The sequence below is a fragment of the Lampris incognitus genome, chromosome 17 (assembly GCF_029633865.1).
Source record: "Lampris incognitus isolate fLamInc1 chromosome 17, fLamInc1.hap2, whole genome shotgun sequence".
NCBI lineage: Eukaryota > Metazoa > Chordata > Actinopteri > Lampriformes > Lampridae > Lampris > Lampris incognitus.
The window spans coordinates 17,603,104-17,612,005 of NC_079227.1; the positions used below are offsets into that span (position 1 = coordinate 17,603,104).

The 8,902-nt window shown below is 44.5% G+C and overlaps 1 protein-coding gene across 2 annotated transcripts in view; it reads right to left on the minus strand.

The window, feature by feature from the left end:
* Nucleotides 1–8,844, minus strand: part of LOC130127104 (ATP-citrate synthase-like) — a 58,159-nt gene extending 49,315 nt beyond the window's left edge. For both annotated transcript variants that reach the window (XM_056296676.1, XM_056296675.1), the window contains exon 1: nt 8,705–8,844. The gene's annotated coding sequence lies outside the window, so the exon portion shown is untranslated. The remainder of the gene's footprint in view (nt 1–8,704) is intronic.
* Nucleotides 8,845–8,902: the final 58 nt, after the last annotated feature.

Sequence of the window (8,902 nt, forward strand, 5' to 3'; positions counted from 1 at the left end):
AAAAAGGGGAAAATCAGAAATAAAAATAAAAAAAAAACAAAAAAAAAAACAAAAGCAAATATTTTTCTAGACTTGCATTTATAATGATCTGCAGCACTGCAAAAACTATAAGCAAGTATCATCATTCTTGCTCTTTGGGATAATGTCTAAAAAAAAAAAGCATTTGAAGGTATGACATGTGAAGGACGTACTATGCTCAACTTTTTCCAGAGACGTGATCAGCAACAGAAAAAGCAAGAGTGCTAAAAAGATTAAAAAACACATCTCCATTATAATCATCATGAACATATTTGCTTCGCAAAACTTCTGAAACCTTAATAAAATAAAAGCACATCATGGTTACTTGTTCATGCTATGTTGACCATGTATGCGTGCACACACACACACTAATTAACAACTTCTGTAAAATATTGGCTAATGTGGTATTGAGCTGTTATTTGTTTTGCCTTGTGTTTTTAAACAACACAGACAGTTGAGTTTGTGTATGTGAGCAAGCTGCCCAGCCACTACGCAAGAAAAAGTGACACGTGGATACGGCCGCAGTGTAATCAGTAAATTTGGGAGAAATATCCATTCGTATTGTTAAAATTAATACTCCTCTCACGTTTTTTGTTACTAGAAAATCAAGCAGTTATGAATGATACAGTTGTAAAGTCACAGCATGTTAAATATCATGTTAGGCCAACGGTAACGTTTATGGTAGCAAGTGCTGGTTGACAACACTGCTACAGTAGTGGCTCACTAGTCTGCAACGTCATTCGTTCGTCAGTCTGTTTGACTAGTTGAGTGACAAACCATTTTTATGCACGTGGTTAGCCTGTCATGCGCTGAAATGATTAAATCTATTGGAACAGTTGAAATGGAGACCCATTCGGCCGTGTTAATGTGCAAAGCCTGTGTGCTGTTCAGAGTCTCCGATTCATTCCCACATGGTAATAATGGAAATGGTAATGTTAGGTGCAGGAAAATAACTTAATAGTTTCTGGTGACCATCCCACTGCTGTCGACAATCCGTTATCTGCATACCGACTAAGGTCGGTCACTGGTCTGCTTAATGTCAATAGTCTCAAACGGCCCATGTCAAATCTTTTTGTAATACACCTGTGAATAAATTGTAAATCACATTTTGGTGGCCTTACGCATACGAAATAGGTAGCGATTGTACAGAAAACGGCTTGTAACAGGTGTCCGAAATTCAGATTTGACCAGAAATGTAAAGAGCTTTGAATGGCTGTTGCAACTAGAAAAGCGCTATATAAAATGCAACTTGACTGACACACACACACACACACACAAGTATCCTTCGGGTATGAACAAATATTTAGCGCTGTAGTCTCCCAGTCGACTGGTTGGTCAATATATGCGACCAAATTCTCATTGGTTGGACAATCGCAGGTGTTACTTTCATAGGGAGAAAGGTGCTACAGCAATAGCCTTCCAGGATTAACTCACTGTTTCCAGTGTCGGGAGGGACAGACTACTTGGGTGTGTAAATGAGTGTTTTCAAAACAACCCCATTTTCACAACTTTGAACTTGCCCAACCTAATGGACAGTGCTAGTTTTAACTTACTGTTTATACCAAGGTTGATTTTAGCACGCCATGACAATCGCACTTTATTTCGTTTTGGATACTGCGTTGCGGTATTGGAATTGTACACTTTTTTGGAGACCCGCTATGCCTTGTTTGAATTAGGCACTTTATTTCATTTGAGTTATTTTTATTTTTTTAAGTGTTTTCAGTTTCCTCCCACAGTCCAAAGACATGTAGGCCAGGTGAATCGGCCATACTTAATTGTCCTTAGGTGTTAATGTGTGTGTGTTGGCCCTGTGATGGTCTGGCGGCCTGTCCAGGGTGTCCCCCCGCTTGCCGCCCAATGACTGCTGGGATAGGCTCCAGCATCCACAACCCTGAGTAAGGATAGGTGTTCCCCCAGTGGACAGCAAACAGGCCGTATCCAAATTGGGGATACAAAGGCCGGCAACCCAAGACACAAAGGGGGCAGAGAGAGACTTGTATGATGGCAAGAAGCTCTCACTGGCCCAACCGCCATCAAAACAACTCCTGCCAGCAGTGCTCACTTGCATGAGGGAAATGAGCCGGTACTGGTCCAGTCCATTTAAGAGTAAGCTTCCTACCAAGGGCTACTCCAAGCTGGAGATACACAAGATGGGACAGCTGGGACTAGCTGAACCCCCCCAGTGGTGGAGCCTTCAGTTGCTTACCATCTCCACCCTAACCGTCGCTCTCTCGGCTTCCTCAAACATTTCTCTGCCTAGCAAAATGGAACACCTCACTGCCTCCATTTTCCAGAGCATGTACAAATATGCAGCACAGTCAGCGTGCTCTCTGAATGCTATGCCACTGCTATCTGCATACCAGGTGGAAATCCTGGAGGAGATGGGCCAACAGCTGGACACTGGGTCTCCTAACCCTGCCCTTTGGGACGAGACCTGTGTGGTGATGACCTTGTCCTATGCGGCGCAGTACAAGGCTGCAGTCAGGTTATGGGCCTGGCAGTCTCAGGTGAGAGGGCACTGTGGCTGAACCTCTCAGGCCTGAGTGATGCACAGAAGGCAGAAGTAATGGACACGGCATACGACCCCACCAAAGGTCTTTTCAGTCCAGCTCTGGAAAAGATGAGGTAGACCAGCAGCCTCAGGAAAAAAAAAGTGAAGCATTTGACCACTACCTGCCCCGGAAACACATCCCCCGCCTCCCTCAGGGACCGAGATCTCCATTTGTTGCTGCAGCCAAGGCAATGAGGGGGAGACAGGGAGACGCAAAACCACAGAGACAGGCAGCTGGCTGACTAACCAGCAGCTTCAGTCAGAAAACCCAAAGCCATGGGGTAAACACTACACCCCTCCCCCGGGGGGGGGGGGTTGAGAGACCCTGGTGTTTTCCAGTTGTCCTTGGTTTCTCTCCCCTCACATGGAAAATCAGGGGCAACAGGTTACAGTGTCACCAAGCACTTCCACTCTGTTCAGAAAAAAACAAAACAAATAAAGTTTGCATTTTCGCAGTCAGGCCCATGGCAAAACGCTTCCCAAACAAAATAGAACTAAACAATGTCCCCCCCCCCCCAATCCCCACAGGGGGAGCTCATGCTGCTCTGTGGGCAGCGTCGTACATAGAGAGTCTGGCCATCCTTTGATCTTTGAGACACGCGCTGTGATTGGCTGAGAGCCTTTCACGTGCTTGATGGGCGCCATGTTGTCTATCAACGTGTGGCTCCGTCCTCATGACGTTTAAATGATTTTTTCTGTGTTTTCGGCCCATTTCTCACCGATTTGTAGCAGTCGAAGGTGAAATGGTGTGTTGTGTGGCTTGGGGCTGTTCTGTTCGGCCGGGACAAGGCCGTATGACGCATCAATTTCCCCAGGATGCACAAACGAGGGCGGTTTGGACCGTGAAGATTCGCAGGCTGGGCTGGTCCCCCTAAGCTTATTCCTACTTGTGCTCGGTGAGTTCATTTCAGTGTTTATGATTTTTTCGATAAACTAACTTGTAATCTACCTTTGATGGTTGGGTGTGAGCTGATAAGCAGTTCACACCCAACTATCAAACAATACAGAAACCCACATCCAATCCACAAACTGGGTGGGGCCCAAGAGAAGACCTACATCCTGATCAGAACCAATCAGAAGCCTCTAGAACAATGTGTTCTCCATTGTTATATCATTTGGGGAAAAAATTCACTGCCCGGTTGGGCCCTCTGGATGTTATAAGTATATCTAGTTTCTCACCAGTACCGTCCAGTTCCCTCACGCTGACTTCAACGTTATTCAAAACACTTGCAATGTACCTGCTTGACGCGCCCTTTCCATCATGCCCATCGCTGCGTTTGTCACGCCTACCGCACCATAGCCACACCCACCGTGCCTGAGAACCTCACCCGGCACTCCATCTCTGTTTCCCCTTATTTCTTTGAAAGTGCAGCTTGAGAGATCATGAAGTGAGCGCGATTTGAATAGCACGTGAATGGGGCTGCCTACCAGTTGGTAGGCAATTTGGTGCCCGTGTAGCCAGTTGGCCAGACTCTCTCTACACACGGTGTTGTCTGTGGGGAGATCACTCCTTCCAGGCCCCAGAGATGATGTCACTACAGTGTGACCATAAAGGCCTGCTCTCTGCCCCTCAGAATTTGTGGTGCACTTGCGTCGTTCACCCATGGGGTTATGTCCACCATTTCTCAAGAGTACAGACCCCCAGATTCAACAGTGTGTTAGTTTCAGTGGCCAGGGGGGGATTAAGCACTAGTCCTAAAGGACGACCTAACATCTTTGATAAGCAAACATGCAATCAGACCCATCCCACACGAGGAAGCTCATTAAGGTTTTTACTCCTGCTACTTCCTCACTCCAAAGAAAGCATAGCTTGTCCCTTTGCCCCATTTTAAATCTACGTGTGTCAACAGTCCAGCCACTGAGGATGCACAAGCCAGTGCATTCTTAGTGCCGGTCCCAAGCCCGGATAAATGGGGAGGGTTGCATCACGAAAGGGCATCTGGCGTTAAACCTTTGCCAAATCAAACATGCAGATCATAAATCGAATTTCCATACTGGATCGGTCGGGACCTGGGTTACCAACAACCGCCACCGGTACAGTTGGCCAGCAGGGTGCCGGTGGAAATTATGCTATTTTTGGGCAAAGCAAAAGCAGAGAGAAAGGCATGTCCAGAGGCAGTGGGAGAGGAGGAAGGGTAGGAGTGGGGAGGTTAAAGTCGGAACTTTGAATGTTGGCACTATGACTGGTAAAGGGAGAGAGATGGCTGATATGATAGAGAGAAGGAAGGTAGATATACTGTGTGGAAGAGACCAGGTGGAAGGGGAGTAAGGCCAGGAGCATCAGCAGTGGGTTCCAACTCTTCCACCATGGTGTGGATGGGGTAACGGTAATCCTGAAGGAAGAGTATCTCGAGAGTGTGCTGGAGGTGAAGAGTGTCAGACAGAGCGATGAGTATGAAGCTGGAAATTTAAGGTGTGATGATGAATATTATCAGCGCATATGCCCTGCAAGTTGGGTGTGAGATGGAAGAGAGAAAAAAAAAATTCTGGAGTTAGTTGGATTAAGTGGTGGAGAATGTACCTGAGAAGGAGAGAGTGGTGATTGGAGCAGACTTAAATGGGCACGTTGAGGAAGGGAACAGAGGTGATGGGTAGGTATGGTGTCAAGAAGAGGAATGTAGAAGGACAGATGGTGGTGGATTTTGCAAAAAGGATGGAAATGGCTGTGGTGAATAGATATTTCAAAAAGAGGGAGGAACACAGGGTTATGTATAAGAGTGGAGGAAGGTGCAAAAAGTGCTCCAAGCACATTTGAAATGGAGCTCACCGACTTGCAGTGCAACACTGAGCTCAAGGCAAAGTTCAGAGAGGCACAATGAAAGCAGGAGATGCTTGGACGTTTCTCAGAGCACTTCCCAAAACATTCCCACAGTTGTCCAAACTGTTCAGGCAGGTCATGTGTCTTTCTGGCAGCACATTGTAAAAAACTATTCTTAACTATGAACTTTAATAAATCAAAGCATAGGTCCAGACTGACCAATGAACATCTCCAGGCTGTCCTCTGTCCTGTCCCAGAAAGCAAATGTGCCTCACCTCTGTCAGAAGAATGACCAGGTTTCTGGCAAGAAGTTGGCCAAATATGTAGGCCTAGGCCAGGCTATGCTACATACACAGTTACCTATTCATGTGAAAATTCTGAAAAAATTTGAAATAATAATAAAAAATGATGTGAAGGTTATATAGTTTTTTCTTCATTCCTATTACACCAGCCCTCCTACATAAGACCACATGTTGGCCCCCAGGTAATTTGAGTTTGAGACCCCTGATCTAAAGAGTTTTCATGTCAGTTTTCTACATTACAATGTGTAATGGCCTTGAGCCATCTAAAATAGTCAGTTCTGTTTTGTTTGATTTAAAAATGAATAAAGAAAAAAATGGATTACTCCTGCAAAATGTAAAGGTTAAAAAAGGGAATACCAGTAAGTTTATTATTTTCCTTTTCTTGTAGTGCTCTAAGGCAGTCCAATAAGTTACTTTTTTGTTTAACTTATTGTCTGTTTTAGCTGTATGTCTATTCTGTGTAAGTACATGGAGAGCAATGGAGAAACCGGAGTCAAATTCCTTGTATGTGTAGAGCTACACATACTTGGCCAAATAAAACAGATTTTGATTTTTCTTAATTTCAAACCCAGAAACCTAAGAACTAAGAGGACTACTCTGATGCCATCAAGGTATTGGCTGGGGCTTCTCCATCAGTAAAGAATGGAAGTCTTACTTTGATGACTGAATTAATGTTTGAGCTTGGGCATTAAAGACTGCAAATGTATTTTCAGGCACAAAGGAATGTCTCCGGCACACCAACATCCACCTTGGTCAATCAATTCCTTCAGGAACATTGTTCCATGCACATTTGTTATGTACAGCAGACAGACTATAAATTTTGTTTTCCCTCTTTTTCCTTCTGTTTGTGTCACCGGGAGTATAAAATACAAAAACATAATTGCAAAGAATTGAAAATATATTGGACATTTTGTGGTTGTACTGAATTATGAAATAAATGCAATAAAACCATGAGGGGGGGAAAAGGGTGAGACCAACTGTCATCTCATTTTTGGATATGGAATATGAAAGTGCACAGTCAACTAAGCTACACTTGGGCATACGTATAACATTTTAAGAACTGAGCCGAGACCCCCTTCGCAAGCACGTTCTGAATAACCACTGTCTCATGTCAAGTACAAATGAGACATTCACAGCATGGTTACATGGGAGTTACAGTTCCTTGCCTTGAGTAAACAAAGCTTTGTGTAACATGCACAATGACGTATATGTTGGCCCACACAATGAAAAACACTAAAACGTATTGCAAGTAATTAACGGCCAACAACATTACTGGGTCCTACAAGGACTCCAGGCTATAAGCCATCCTGAAGTGAACCAGCCAGACATGACCTTCTGAGAGTAGGTATGTATCAAAGCCTGAAACCAAGGGCTCACTAGTATTACACTTAACTGAGGGGCCACCACCTGACATTACAAATATACATAGTATTTGAAAATGCTGACCAAAGAAAAATACAAAAACAATTATTCTATTTTCTTCAGTGCAACTGCTAGGTGTTAAAACCATACCAAATATGTGTGGACATTGCTTTTGTTCAGGGAATATCTTGTTTGGGTGTCTACTGAAAATGGAGAACCCAGGTTTGTGTTTGGGATGTTACTGAGGTCAGCAAAAGGACTGCAGACCAACATAAAGACTATCACACACGCAAATAGATCGTTTATCATTTCACTAGAATTACATTTCAATGTGTCCGAAACAGTATGTAATGGTAGCATAAGTTAACAATGAAGGCAGGTTTTACCGGTAGTGCTGATTTCTAGATGTAGACACACAATGCCACCAGACCAGCTCAGCCTGCTCATCCTTGCAAATACTTTTTAATCAATCTCGTTCATTGGCCAAATGCAGAGCCTACATGCGACATCGAAACCCAGCTGTACGTAATTCGGTCAACATCCGCCACACTAATGGTTTCAGGGGCTGCCTTTACAAATAAGTAAACAGTGGTAAGTGGTAAACCTTGATAACAGGCAAATTACCTCATTTGCCTCTTGGATACCGATAAGGTTTGACGCCTGAGCTACTGCACCTACTGCAATGTCATGGTGTACGCAATTCTTCAGATCAAAAAGAACACTTCAGTGTAAAAAAAAAAAAAACAATATGATGAACATCGCAATTAGAAACTTGACAATTCAGGGGCGAAATTTGCTCGGCAGACCGTCCTGTGTGCTAAGCGGGTATTTAGCGGTCATAATCCATGACCCAATCCATTGTCTGAAACCATCGAGCCGTGAAATTCGTGTTTCTGTCTTCGGAGACTCCTGTAAACTTCACCATCTGTGAGGATGGAGCATGTGCCTGCAAAACCAGTATGGGGGTTTGGCTAACCTGGGCACTACCGTTTCAAAATGACTCAGAAATGTTGAGCTGCCACGTTCTCTTCAGTCCCCTCTGAAATAAAATTAAGTCAACAAGCAGCACACATATACATATTTGAGACCATCTGATGAGCTGGTCAGCTAGCTACCACACCCACTTCAGGCCAGGATCGACACAGTCATGAAGTACAGTTTAGCTTAGCCCTTATTGGGGAAATTATGATCAACTTCATGGAGCCGGGATGAAACTGGCAGCTGAGTGTGTTTCAGCTACCATGAAGCCCACAAAGCTAATGTTAGTCTTAAAGAGATACCGATCAAGTATGAGTAACATTAATTTATAACAAGCAGTCAGTGTAGGAGCGCCGGCTGCCCGCTCGGCCCGGATGGATGGGATACGGTTGGGGGGGGGGGGTAGTTAATGTAAATTACTTCAGTTTCTGTCTGAACCTTCTGGCATAAAATGCGAGGCGATGCAAAGACCATTCAACTAATCATACGAAGACAAACAGCTAACCAGGCTGTGACATCAAATCTAGCCTCTAGCAATGGTTTGTTGCGGCCGTAATTTAGCAGACAAACTTCACAGCATCTCAAACCGACAGACGCGCACGTACGCTGCTGCCTCGGCTAGCAGGCTAACCTCGGCTAGCAAACCGTGAAAAGCGGTCTCACGTTGCAGACGTTGGCACGGATTTAAAAATGGCTCCCAAGTAAAAAAAAAAAAAACTACTAAAAATATATTACCTTGTCGATGAAAGCAGCACTTGTCCGGAGTGTAAGGAGATAGCGTCCCCGTTCACAACCGCCAAGCTAACTAGCCACTTCTGGTGCCTGAGTGTACTTTCCACCGACCGCCACCTCACTCACTGGGCTGTCAATCGCACCATAATCTGGCGACCGATTACACGCCTTCTTCTGCGTTCCTATTGGTTTACATGGTCA